This window comes from Eschrichtius robustus, chromosome 21 (assembly GCF_028021215.1).
Source record: "Eschrichtius robustus isolate mEscRob2 chromosome 21, mEscRob2.pri, whole genome shotgun sequence".
NCBI lineage: Eukaryota > Metazoa > Chordata > Mammalia > Artiodactyla > Eschrichtiidae > Eschrichtius > Eschrichtius robustus.
Window position 1 is genome coordinate 14009686 of NC_090844.1, and position 14684 is coordinate 14024369.

The 14684-nt window shown below is 43.9% G+C and overlaps 1 protein-coding gene across 7 annotated transcripts in view; it reads left to right on the top strand.

The window, feature by feature from the left end:
• SNX25 (sorting nexin 25) overlaps nt 1-14684 on the top strand; it is a 113065-nt gene that overhangs the window by 47300 nt on the left and 51081 nt on the right. The window lies entirely within an intron of this gene.

Below are 14684 nucleotides of genomic sequence, written 5' to 3' on the forward strand. Positions count from 1 at the left end.
GTTCCCGTTGTTTTTGGTGTCTGCCCCCAGTGGGTAAGGTTGGTTCAGTGGCTTGTGTAGGCTTCCTGGTGGAGGGGACTGGTGCCTGTGTTCTGGTGGATGAGGCTGGATCTTGTCTTTCTGGTGGGCCGGACCACGTCCGGTGGTGTGTTTTTGGGGTGTCTGTGAACTTACTATGATTTTAGGCAGCCTCTCTGCTCATGGGTAGGGTTGGGTTCCTGTCTTTCTAGTTGTTTGGCGTGGGGTGTCCAGCGCTGGAGCTTGCTGGTCGTTGAGTGGAGCTGGGTCTTAGCGTTGAGATGGAGATCTCTGGGAGAGCTCTCGCCGATTTATATTACATGGGGCCGGGAGGTCTCTGGTGGTCCAAAGTCCTGAAGTCGGCTCTCCCACCTCAGAGGCTCAGGCCTGATAGCCGGCTGGAGCACCAAGACCCTGTCAGCCACACGACTTTTGGTAAGTCTGAGGTCTTCTGCCAGTGTTCAGTAGGTGTTCTGTCGGAGTTGTTCTACATGTGGATGTATTTCTGATGTATTTGTGGGGAGGAAGGTGATCTCCACGTCTTACTCCTCCGCCATCTCGAAGGTCCCCTCTCTTCACACCTCCTGTTTCTAGAGGATCCACATTTCATCTGGAAAGGACATAGATCTGGCAATCTCACTTCAGGCCTAGCCCTTCCACCTTTTTTCCCTTTGTGCTTAGTCTATTTCACCTGCTCGTAGCGGACCCTGTGCAGAGGCCTTGCCCCCAGCCCTTCAGGCAAGAGTTCCTCGTGAAACGGCTGAGCTGACGCCTCAGCTCGGGACGTGTGCTGAAGCTCCTCATGGGACACTCAACTCAAGATGGCCTGAGTTAGTGGTTTTTAACCCTGTCTGTATGTTAGAATCAACCAGGCTTTAAAACATTACAGTTTGATATCCTGTTGTCCCTTTGAGGTACTTCCTTTTCTGGCATCCAGGATGTCAAAATGAGGATATGGGAGCTAGACTGGTTTAATATTTTGAATTTTCTGGGTCTTCTAGTAGGAGCAGTGATCAACTCTGCTAACAAAAGAGGAGCCAGAAATCTGAGTGTCATGTTGATGCAGGATGTTAAAGGGCAGCTGAATAGATTCCCACCTGGTGTGGCTGTGGGGGTGATGGCCACCGTCAAGGAAGGCAGAGCAGTGTTCAGAGTCTAGGTGCATCCATTTGTGAAACTCCACGTCACAGCCGTACTAGAGAAAGGACTGTGTGTTCCTTTATTTTGACGATAAAGCAGGAGTCAAAGTGAATGTTAAGCAAAGGAGCAGTGAAAGGTTTTGCCCCAGTGGAACCTCTTGTAAAGAAGTAGGCAGACCGTGGTCCAGGAATCTGGCACATCCAGGACTGCCTGCATTCTGTAGTTCTTCAGCGCATTTGTGAACAGTACCCTGATGAAGATTACTTGGTCCTCTATGGAAGATACAGATGCCTAGGCTTCAGCCCCAGGAACTTTTATGTAACTGGTCTAGAGGGGATCTGGGGCCTCAGTTCCCCAGGTGATTATAAAATGCAGTTAATGCACCGAGAATCTCTTTTAAACGTAATGTGCTTTCACATGCTGCCAGTCTGACATCTCGGCTAGATGTCGTGTCATGTGATTCATTATATTCTGATTCTTTGAAAACTGATTATTACTGTTTGAGATATATGGTAACTCTGTTGAGGAGAATACTGACTAATCAGGACGCCTCATTCTTCTGCCATGATTACTGTAATGAACAGAGGGCATTTTATCACTGACCTTCCTGAGAGGTGTGTTTAACCCGAGGTTTCTCAGCCTTGGCAAAACTGACGTGGGGCTTGACAGCCCTTTGTTGTGGGAGTTGTTCTGTTAACTGCAGGATGTAAGCAGCATCCCTAGCGCTTCTACCCACTGAATGCCAGTAGCACCTGCGCTGCTGTGTCAACCAGCAATGTCTCTGGACGTTGCCAGATGTCCTCTGGGGGACAAAGTTGTCCTTGCTTAAGAGCCACTGGTTTAACCCCGTGAACAGTTTGGAGGTACTGTACTTATATTAGTTAGGATTAGATACAGCTGAAAATTATAGAAAACCCACAAAATAATGATGCCTTGTCAAAGTACAGAGGGTTTTTCTTCCTCCTTGCTTAAGGGAAGTCTGCAGTACCCAGTCCAGGGCTGGTACGGGGCCCCGCCTTCCTCAAGGACCCAGGCTCCCCCTGGCTCACTGCTCTGCCATCCTGTATTCCGGAGTCCTCCTGGTTCAGGATGTTCTCTAGGATGCCATCCGTCATACCCTAATCCCAGGAAGTGGGATGGAGGCAGGGAAACATGGTGGCCAAGGTCCTGCACTGCTTGTCTTTTAAGGAAATTTCTGGTAGCTGCTACATGACATTTTTGTTTATGTTTCGTTGGTCGAAACAATTGAGAAAAAGCAAGTAGTCTCATTCTGGGCACCCTTAGGCTTCGTTAAAAATGGAGGATTCTATTACTGAAGGAGGAAAAAGAATGGGTATGGAAGAGGCAAATAGCTGTTTTTGCTACAGTACTTCATGTTTTGTAGTTATAGTGAGGCAGGATAGCACTGCTTCCCACACAGGCATTGGAGAAATGACTGCTTCCCTGGACTGGGCATTTGCCAGGGTTAAAGAGATGCCAAGCAAATGCTCAAGAAAGGAAAACTTTCTTTGTTTTTAAGCTACCATTTGTTAACTATCTGATATGTGTCAAGCACGGTGCTAGGTTCTTTATAATTATCATCTGATTGTTACAACCACCATGTGAAGTAGGTACTGTGATTCTCATTATTTGGTTGAGGAGAGGAAAGCGACTTGCCCCGGATTACAAAGCTAATAAGTAACGGAGCTGGGATTTGAATTCAGGTCTGTCTGACTTCAAACCCCATATGTAAAGCTGGGTAACTTGCTAGCCAGGTGGGCAGAGAACAGCAGTGACACACGACCCCAGCCTTGTGGGATTTTCTGCAAGTGTGGAGATAACTCTCTATCTACTGTACGTGAGCCTTTGCAGGCACTAATCCTTGCATGGGGAACAATGCCATCCGAAGTACCGTCATCTTTTATTAAGGCAGTGACAGACTGCCAGAGAAACAAGTAGTAAGAAAGAAAATCAGAGCAGCCTGTCACTGCCAGAATCTCATTTGCCACCAGCCCAAATCTTTATTAGAGTTTTCAGTTCTGTATTTGTTTACTTCTGACCCTCATTGAAAGAGCACTGTGGAGCACCTAAAAATAGATAGGAAATTCTAATAATGAACGAAAGGTTTAAAATTAAAGAGATTAAGGATTATTTAGTCTGGAGAAGAGAAGGGGAACCTTTTATCTGGCACATACTGAGGTTGGTGTGGTGTTTTTCAGTTTTACCAGACTAAAGCAAGAGGCAATGGGCGTAATGAATGGATTAACTTAAGAGATCATGCCTAACAATGGGTTACAGAGGGGGTCGCTTAGTACTTTTTCTCTAGATATCGTAAGGGGGTGGATTTTCAGCTCTGAATCAGCTTAGGTGCATTTGCACATGAGGATAATATTAAAAGTATTAAAATTCTTAAAATTGCATGCTTCTGTGTAGAAGAACTTAAATTAGTTGAATGTGCAGTGTTTTGAACATTGATTCTGAAGAGGTGAATCTTGCAGTAAAATAGGATTACATTGTAGAGGAACAAGAAAAAAGAAATCACGCATACCTAAGACAACCTACTGCAGCGTGTCAGAAATCACTGAGCACGTGTGAACTGCTGAGGAAGGCTCGTGTGGGTGGACAGGGAGATGGAAATTCGTAAGTGTAAAACAGAAGCCTGGCAAATTTTTATGAAAAGAATAAATGAATATAAATTTAGTTTTAAAAAAACACATTAAAATGTGAGGCTGCCTATGAAAAGTGTTCTAAAAGATCTTTCAGTTTTATGAAAAATAAAAGTACATTGACTTTAGAATATAACTGCTTCTAGTGTCTTAGAAATAGCAGAGGGCACAGAGGTGGAAGTTAAACATATCCGAGGACACAGATTATTTTCATTTAGGAGGAAAGACAAGTAAGTGTTGGCAGCAATGTAAAATTTGATACGAGAAGGGGAATTTTGGTATGAAGAAGTTTATGATGTCTCTGAAATGAAAGAATTCATCATGTGCTTGCATTTAGAGCAGCACTGGTGCCGTGTTAGGTGTGTGTAAAGGGTTACCTGCTTTCTGAACGACAGTTGGGACCACAAGTCAGTTTATGTAAAGCACTTGGCCCAGGACCTGTATATTCCTAATTGTTAGCTGATACTATTATTGTTATTGTTTATGATCATTAGACTAAGGATCCAAATAGATTTAATTTCTTTGTGAAGACTGGGCGGTTCCTAGTGGCCCACTGGGATGCAGTGTTTCATCTTGGGGTTTGAGGAGGCCTAATGAATAGCAGTGGTCCTCTCTCCATCCTGAAGTCTGACCCATCTTAGGGTCAAGAAATAAGGCAAATGAAGACCACAGTATCACTCTTATTACTGGAGATCCTGGACAATGTAGTTTATATATGCAGGCAGTGCGCTTTCTGAAACTGAGTTTCACAATTAGACATTCTTTCCCACCTGTTACTGCTGGGTCGGAATCCCTCTCCTTGTCCCCGCTGCTCCCTCCTTTCGTCTCCCTGGTAGGTGCAGTCTACTTGCTGGCTGCCCTTTGGAGGCAGAGAACACATGCCCTTAAGAGGAAGGGGAACAGAAGGGCTGTGCTTCACAGGCCCAGTTCCTCCTACTCTGTGATCAGATTAAAAGCTTATTCCTCTCTGGAGAGGAGAGGAGAGGAATGAGTGAGAGGTGGAGGGAGGCCAGAGATGGTGCTTCTTGGACTTAAAACATGAAGAGTTGAGGGAGGGGTGAGGTCAATAGGTACTGCTTGTTTCTTTAAAAGACAAAGACAAAAATTGTGGTGCTGAGTACCTCCTCAACAGAAAAGAACTTTATGGTTCACAAGTAGAGAAGGCTGGAGACTTCCCTGGCGGTCCAGTGGGTAAGATTCCGCGCTCCCAATGCAGGGGGCCTGGGTTAGATCCCTGGTCGGGGAACTAGATCCCACATGCATGCCGCAACTAAGAGTTTGCATGCTGCAACTAAGAGTTTGCATGCTGCAACTAAGAGTTTGCATGCCTCAACTAAGAAGCCCGCATGCCTCAACTGTGAGCCCACATGCCGCAACTGTGAGCCCGCATGCCACAACTGTGAGCCTGCATGCCTCAACAAAGATCCCGCGTGCTGCAACTAAGACCTGGTGCAGCCAAAAAAAAAAAAAAAAAGGTAGTGAAGGCTGGTGGAAGGGTGGTAGTGAAGGGTGGTGGAACGGATATAAATAACCTCGAACATAGGTAATAGTAAAATGAATGAAATTATTAGGAAACGATGAGTTTTGAGTACTTTTACTTTTAAAAAACGGTAGGTTTGTGTAATTTAATTTTAATAATGATGGGCTTAATTGCTGAAATGCAACAGCCAGCTCTCCTGAGCTGGCATAGGCCTCGCAAGCTGACTTCAGCCCAGCACTGAGTAGCGGCAACGCGCGCTCTGTCTTTCGATTCCCCTGCGCTTGACAGAAATGCAGTTCTTCTAGAGGCTGAGGAGCGTTAGCAGCACAAGAAGTCAACCTGTAGTGACCGGTCAAGCACCACGGCAGACCCTGGCCATGAACACAGGCTCAAGGGTCCGGCAGGCCTGGGTTTCACAGACCTGGTTTGCACTGCGGCTTCACTGCTTGCAAAGTGCATGGTCTCAGGCAAGTCATTTACACTCTGAGCCTCAGTTTTCACTGTGAAACGGAGAAAATAGCTCCTACTGCATAGGGTTGTTGTGATAATTAAATGAGATGATGTGTGTAATGCGGGACATCTAGGCTCCCAGTAAGACCTGAAAAAATTACAGTTGTCAGGAGCAGGCTAGAACACCCTCACGTCCTGACTTGAGTAGGATTAATGGATGAGCTGAGACGACAATATCTTCCTTCAGAAAAACTTTGTTCAAAATGTATAAGAAGTCATTAGGACACTTTAGATATGGAACATAAAACTAGGCAACTGAAGATGATATTCCATTCTAAATGAACCATTCTAAATGAAAATGCTTTAGGTAAGGACTGGGAATGGAACATACTGCAGTGGTGCTAAACATACATCTATAAATACTTTATAACTATATTAATAGCTGATGTAAAAATATGAGGAACACAAGTAGAAACTAGGTACAGGCAACAGAGAGAAAACTTTGGCTTTCTTGAGGTTAACTAAAGGGCACCAGCTGGCCTGTGGTGACAAAGCTTTGGCCGCTTCTGTAACATGTAATTTCTGTAGGCTCTGGGAACTAGCAAATGAATATATGGTAGTTATTTTAGGAAGATTAAAAGATATAAACAAGATTAAGAAAATAGAAATCACTTATTGCAGACAGATAAAAACTGTGAATACTTGGTGTATATATATTACCAGATTATTTTCTGTATATATAACATGAATCGTGTATGTGTGTGTGTGTGTGTGTGTGTATGTGTTTGCTTACACTCGGGATTCCTCAGGCTGCTCTGGTGCAGAACTTTCTAGCTGGTGTAACTCAAGTACAGTGCGTGGGTGTTCAGAGATGACCGGTCTCTTCAGCCCACGAGGTGGCTGGGTAGGGCCTGGGATGGCTGGTCACCCCAGTGTCCTGATCAGATGTTGTCACTTGCTGTGTGTGCCACGAATGGAAAAAGGCTGGGAAACGTGCCTTAGACTCTCTGTGAGATCGGTTGCCTTCTGCATGCTAGAAAAGTGGAAAACAGGTTTAAAAGCCCCTTTAGTGGAAAGAGCCTCTTACTCCTCCAAGCCCTAACTGAAAATGTTTCCCCTGCTTGTGTCACAGCTCCGGCCACTTCCTGAATACCATTAAATATGCCTCCTGACAAGATAGCTCAGGCCCTTGTTATCCTCAGTAGTACTCAGACATAAAAGCTAAAATGATATACTTTTCGTTGTTCATAATATTGGTGAAGATTAAAAATTTGACACCTAGTGTTATCAAGCGTGTAGGAAGATAGACAACTTCATGTCCTGCTGGTAGGAGTAGAAATTATGGCCTTTCTGTTACAGTTTTTATAATCTGAACAAAGATCACAAAGTGTGTATTTTGTGATACACTTTTGTGATACAAAGTGTGCACTTTTTGATACATTCATTATTCATAAGAATTTATCTTAAGAAAATGACCATGATTACATGGAAAGATTTTTTCCAAGAATGTTTCTTGTAATTTTATTTAAAATAGAGAAAAGCTCTAAATAATTTAAATGTCTAACAATAACGGTTTGGTTTAAAAGGTTTTGGCTCATCTATACAATGGATTGCCGTGTAACAATGATGTTGCATCAGAATATTTAATAATATCGGAAGATAGTAACTCTACATTTATAAATTAAAAAGGCTCTAAGCCAGTATTTATTAACATAAATCCCATCTTATAAAACAAAAAAAATTGTGTTCGCATAGAAAAAAGGTTATAAAGGTATACCAAATGTTAATAGTAGTTAACTTTGAATGTTGTGCTTTGTGTATTTTCCCATTTTCTTGGAAGAGCATATGTTGCTTTAGAGAAAGTAAAAATTGGCTCGGACTGAGAAAGTAAAATCTGCCTGTCTGTTTATCAGGCTGGGATAACAGACACTAAAACCAGCTACCAAGTTAACAGGAAACAATATTTCTTCCAGATATATTCAGTGGCTGTAAAATGTCATAATGATTCTCCTCGCTTAGTGACTACTGCTTTCTTATTCACTGAGAAACATGCTCTCTAAATTCTATCAGAAACTTTGCTGTGTGAAATTATATCAGAAGGAATGACACATCCTCTTCTTGCCTGGAGGATTTCAGTCACTTTGACACAGAGAAGCAGTCTCATTTTAATCCAGATGCAGAGCTGCAGATAAGGGGTTTCTGGACTCAGCATCCCATATTTATCTTAACTTTGTAGTTTCCAAGGCAGTGGAACCCTATATCCATCTGAAATTGACCACTTTACAAGCCCCGCTTTGAGCCTGTCACAGTGCTGCTTCATTTAAATTTCATCCACACCCCACCCTTCCCAGCATCCAGTAGTAACTTTATCTTTTTCTTTGTTTGGGGAGATGTCCCCTGGGTCCTCTTGCTCATGGCAGTGGGTCAGTAAACCTGAGGCTGTTGGACTACAGTGACCCTGGTGGTCTTCGATTGATCAGGCCTGAGACACTATTATAGTCCGGAAAAAAAGTAAGGTTACTTAAAATGGCTTTTATATATATTTTACAAACACACACATACCATCTCCCTAAATAGCACATATCTGAAGAGTCAGCAGCAGTGTTAAGGAACAATAATTGTTAACGGTCATTAAATTCTCACTGAGGGCAGGTGCTGTTCCAGATATTTTAAAGGTGTTCTCTCATGTAATCTTCATGGCAACCCTATGAGGAAAAATGCTGTTATTCCACTTTTTGCAGATGAGGACTCTTCAGTTTTAAAAAGCTTGAATAATTTTCCCAGGGTGACACAGTAAGTGTCGAAAGCAGCATTTGAACACAGGCCATCTGGTTCCAGAGCTCACATTCTGAGCTACTCTGAGCCACTCCCTAAATAACCCAGCAGACCTTGTCAGTAGTGCTGTGGATGTGGGAAGCAGCTTCAGCTTAGCTAGCAGAAGTCACCATGGCTTCATTTCTTAAACATTTTAATTGAAGTCTCTTTAATGAAAACATATTCCCTAGCCTAGTACAAAGTAGCCTGTGGCAACTCTGAAACATTATTCTTAAATTTCTGATTTTTTCTTGAACATTTGTGTGTACATGGTATTCTATTCCATAATAGAGCCTTGCTAATTTTGATATAAAACGGTATTTTAAACCATTTACCATATGGTACGCTTAGACTAGGGTTTGTCCAGCCTTTGACTCCCCTAAGACATTCCAGCATGTGCACACCCAAGACAGCTCTAAAGTAACACTTAAAAGGTGTGCCTGATGAGATGACGAGACTAATTTTTTTGGTTTGGCTTCTAAATAACGTTGAAATCAGTTCTAATAGCATCCCAAAGCTGTTCTGAACATTTGACAGTAGAAGGTGTTGATTTCTTTTTTTTTTTTTTTTTTTTAATTTTATTTATTTATTTATTTATGGCTGTGTTGGGTCTTCGTCTCTGTGCGAGGGCTTTCTCTAGTTGCGGCGAGCGGGGGCCACTCTTCATCGCGGTGCGCGGGCCTCTCACTATCGCGGCCTCTCTTGTTGCGGAGCACAGGCTCCAGACGCGCAGGCTCAGTAGTTGTGGCTCACGGGCCCAGTTGCTCCGCGGCATGTGGGATCTTCCCAGACCAGGGCTCGAACCTGTGTCCCCTGCATTGGCAGGCAGATTCTCAACCACTGCGCCACCAGGGAAGCCCGAAGGCGTTGATTTCTAAGGTGATTACTTTGAAGGACTGTGTAGCATTCAGGCGAGATTAACACTGGTGAGAAGAGTTCGTAAAAACAGTCTTGTTCCAAGTCTGTTGATTTAGCGAAGTGTATAAAACTAAAGAGAGGTGAGGTGGCAACTCAGAGGGACATTTGGCAGCTAGCTTTGTGTGACGTTTTCGTTATCCAGACACAAGGGGTGCTCTGGGTAGGATCTTGCCAGAATTGGAAAAGAGCTGAATTCTTGGTTCGCTGCTTCCTCCTAAAACTTGAGTTTACAATGTCATTTTGGAAAAACGGACGAACAGTCTCTGCTTTTCTGATCAAGAGCATGTTGACAAATATTAGTCTTCCCGATGGTTGAACCGCACTTGGCACCAGCTAGGCCACGTCCGCCTCTGGAGGAGGAAGGCCAGGTGAGTGCCGGGTGCCGCCAAATACGCCCCAGGTGACTAAGAAGCCTGTGCCGTCAAGGATGGCCAGCATTTGGATGTATGTGTCGCATGGTTTTGTTGAGAATGAGAAAGTCTCTCATTTCCTACTTTGCCTTTTGGTATCAAGTGAAAGTGAATTCTACAGATTCAGTAATCATCTTCAGACGCCTCCTGTGCGCAAAGCACTGTGTGAGGAGGGCCTGGTATTTGTAAAGATGAATTACTTGCGGATCTTTGGATTCTTTCCCCGCCATCAAGGTGTTCCTTGTTCAGTGTAGGAGACCCCTGTGGGTGTAAATAGCTAAATATGAAGCAAGGTAGGCCAGAGGTAGAGTGTGAAGAGCTAAAGAAGTGGGTAGGAGCAAATCTTTCATCCTGTAGCCGAGAGGAATCTGCGAGGCCTGAGTGGGAGTGAACAGGATTTCAGCAGGTGAGCGGGGAGGCTGTGTGTGAGAGGGAGAAGAAGGGGAGCAAAGGCTGGGAGGCAGGAAGGAGCTGCGTTGTGTTTGGGGTGTTGCACATGGTCTGGTTTGGCCGGAAAATGGGATGTATCCAAGAGGGATATGGAAGGCAGTACGGCTGGAAAGATGGTCTGGCCTTGGCCATGCTGATGTGCTTTGAAGGGCCTTAGACAAGATAAACACTAACCTATATTGAATTTTAGGGCAGCCAGAAAATGGTTAAGAACGTGAGCTTCAGAATCAAGCCCTAGGTTGTAATTTTGGCTCTCATACTTAAAAGCGGTGAGACCTTGTATAGATTTCTTCATACACCTGAACTCTAATCTCTTCCTCTGTAATATGGGGTTAATTACAGCACCTTGTGAGGATTAAATGAGATACTATAAATTATCTAATCAGGTACCTGGTATCTGATGAAAGGACTCTGTTAGGTGGTATTACTTTATAATTTTATGAATTTGTTTGAACATTTTACCTCTTACTCAGATGGCGTGTATTTTCTTCAGTACCATTGATGACTTATTTGTCCCAGAGTGTGAATCACTAAGAATATTGGAAGAACAGATTGTTCAGAATGTTATGTGTGCCTGTTAAGTGTTACAGATGTTAACACTTATTAATGTAGCTCATTAATAAGTCAGTTTGGACTGCTATCACAAATATACCATAGAATGGGAGGCTCAAACAACAAACAGTTATTTCTCCTAGTTCTGGAGGCTGGGGAGTCCAAGATCAAGGTGCTGGTAGGCAAATTGGGTTTCTGGTGAGGGCCTGCTTCCTGGTTTATAGACAGCAGTCTTCTTGCTCTGGCCTCATGCGGTAGAGAGAGCTCTCTGGCGGGGGGTCTCTTTTGTAAGGGCACGTACCACCCTCGAGACCTAATGACCTTTCAAAGGTCCCGCCTCCAAATACCATCACACTGGGCATTAGGCTTCACATATGAATTTTGCAGGGGACACAAACATTCTGTCCCTAGCGCTCATTAGTATTTACTGCCAAGCTAGGTTCGGTTGGAGAATCCAAGACTCAATCCCTATCTTCAAGAGGCTCATGATCTAGTTGGAGAGAAAAAAAAAAAGGTAGCATATCTTTTTTTATAGACAAAGCCACAATTTTGTCTTAGGCTCAGATGTGTGACCATTTTAAAAAGAAGGGCAAGGCCCTGAACACACTGGACACACCGTTTTCTTCGTTCACAACATTCTTTGTGGAAATGTGACTCTTTAAAATAACAGTATAAAATAGTAGATAAATGGGTACTATTATAGAGCAGAAGTAATTTAGGGTTTCAGCGAGGAGAAATATTAATGTGAATTAGAGGGATTGGGAATGACTTGAGGGAAGAAAAGCATATGTAAGATCTAATTAGGTGGACAAGAAGGGAGATTGTTTTCAGAAGGAAACAGCATGAGCGAAAGCCTGGAAAGTGACTGCAGTCTGGGGAGAGCAGTGTGGAAACGGTCGTGGCTTCAGTCCAGGCTTATATGGGGGTTGGGTTGGGGGGGCCAGGGCCAAGGTGCAGGGGAGGCTGGAGTGGAGGCTTCCTCCTCTGGGGAGGTCCCTGGAGGGGTTGAGCGGGGGACGAGGAGCTGAGAGTGGTCTTTGAGGAAGGTGTTTTGACAGGGGCGCTCGAAGTGGGTTGGGTGGGAGATAGAAAGCTTGGCATCAAGGAGACAGACCGTTTAGCTAATGCAGCTGACCCACGGGTGAGAAGGCCTGAAATAGGGTGGTGACAAGAGGAAGAGGAGGAGAGGAACTTATTTAAAGATTGAAAGGACTTTGAGATTCATATTTATGGGAGGGCAGATATCTAAGATGATGAGATTGCAAGCCTAAAGGATAGAAGGATGATGAGGCTGGTGCAGAAATGCAGAGGTAAGGAAAGCTTCCTGTGCAGGAAAGAAGGTAAGTCTGTCTGAACTGGCTAAGATAGGTAAGCAGTTTGGGAACAGTTTTAAGATGACTTATAATTCTACCATTTTAATACGGATGCCCTTCATTTTTATTCTCTGTTTTGCATTGTAGCCCTGGTTCATATATCCACATATTTACGTATCTGCAATCGTAAGTGTACATGCCATTTTGCATTTTAAAATCAGTGTGCCATTAAAATCTATTTTTATGTAGTCTTTCAAATATTATAGGCTGAGCGTTTTCCCCTTAGTCTGATATATCCCCAGAGCTTTCTGAAAGCAGATACCGTATTGCTGTTGTTCATTTCAGTGTGTCTAGAAACTAGGAACTGATTTAAAAAGTGTTTGTTTAATGAAAGCGTATTGACCACATAGATTATTCTCATGCTTTTCTTCGTAGAAGTTTCTGCAACAAGCATATGTTTGGAGTTGGGTGACATGCGTTGGAGTTGAGTGAAAAGTCAGTGCTTTCTGCTTATAGAACCTAAGTCCAAGGTTAAATTAAAGACTTGGTTAAGGAGTGTTTGACTTTGATGATTCCAGGTTTGTGTATGCTTCTTATAAGCTGTTTCCTCATCTGTTCATAACTGGCAGGAAAAATCACGTGAAAAGCTACTTTTGTGTTTTACCATTAATGGAGGAATGAAGGCAGTTCCATCAGACAACTTTATTGATCATTAATGTCCTAGCAAGGCCTCCTTTTGGAGAACATCGCCTGAGTGTGTATTCAGCCTGGAGATAACTTCTCTATGGATGGAGACTTCAGAGAGCTGTCTCTCAGTCAGACGGCATTTGGCCATGAGACGTATCGACGCACAGTTACTTAAACAAGTTAGGGATTTATTCTCCTCAATAACAAGATGTCCTGAGTTGGACAGGCTGGGGCTGTTGTCATGGCTCAGTGATGTCACTGGACACCTGAACTCCTCCTGTCTTCTCCCGCCGCCACGTGGCTTTCATCCTCATGGCTGCTGTGCCTTCATCCAGCTGCATCCTTGCTCCATGGAGGAAAATTGAGGAAGGACAAGGACAGAAGACTGAAAGGGCTTTTCCATGGAGTCTGCCCCTTTAAAAACCCTTCCTGGAATCCCCTCCCGGCAAGTTCTGCTCATATCTCACAGGCTAGAACTGTATCAGATGGCTGTCCCTAACTGCTAGGGAGAAGGTTAGCGCTTTGAGCTGGGTGCATTGCTTTCCCCAATAAATGTGTTCCAGTTGGTGGGGAAAAAAGAGAGGAAGGGTGTTGGCAAGCAGCAGTCTGCCACAGTCTCCAGGTGACTGCCGGCAGCGCTCCTGACAGCCTGTTCTCTGAGGTGGTGAGAGCGGGCATCGATATTCTTACTACACAAGTGAAGAAATAAAAAGATGTGAATTTGTGAGGCGGCCGTGAATAGCTGTGACAGATGAATTCACGTCTGTCCTCTGGGTTTTAGTTGAAAAGCAAAAGAACATATCTTGTGTTCTAAAAGCCAACCAAATGTAGCATTAAATCTTAGAATGCTGCAAAGTTTGTGTTCAGATAAAGAGTTAATGTTAAATAGCTTTATTATAGGCAGATTCTTAATCAGTCAACATAATTAAGGGCTAAGAAACACTCAGGATAGATAAGTTTGGTTAGGGCAATACTTAATAATAATTAAATAGCACTTAAGAGCTTGGGTTCATAACTCACCTGACTTGAATATGCTCAAAATAGCCACAATTCTAGGGTTGTACTTGGCACTAAAAATATAAGCTTTTCTTTTTCCTCACACAGAGGTGACCTCAGTCACATGTACATCTACCTGGTGTTCTGCTCCAGTGGCTGTCAGCTCTCTCTGTGCATTAGAATGACCTGGGGAGCTTAGACAGTGTTGACACCAGAGTCCCACTGCAGATGCTTTGAATCTGTTGGTCTGGAATGCTCTTCTAAGTGAGGAGTAATGCAGGAAATCACGAAGATGGTGACAGTGGGACTGGAGGGGAGAGGACAGCTTTGAGAAGTGTGTAGGACAGCGCAATCCAGTGGAACTTTCTGCAGTGATGGAATTGTTCTATTTGCACTGTCCGCTGTGGTCCATGAGGTCCATGAGGTGGTTGAGCACTTGCAGTGTGGCTGGTGCAACTGAGGAACTAAAATTGTGATTCAATTTAAGTAGCCCACGTGGCTCGTGGCCACTTTATTGGACAGTGCAGGTCTAGGAGGTAGAACCAATAGGCTCTGGTTTCTGGTAGCGCGGAGGAGAGCAGAGGTGGGGGGTGCGGGAGAGGGAGGAGCTGATCATAACCTCAAGGTTTCCCTCTTCAGTGGGGGGCCAGGTGGGAATGCGTCTGTACAGGGAATGGAGTTGGAGAAGTACGTTCACAACTCTTACGTTCCGGTCTCAGAATTGAGTAGCGCATGGCCCAGCACCCGGACCAACGACGTCATCCCTGTTGGATGGTTTTAATGATACTTGGGCAGGATTCACAGTATTATA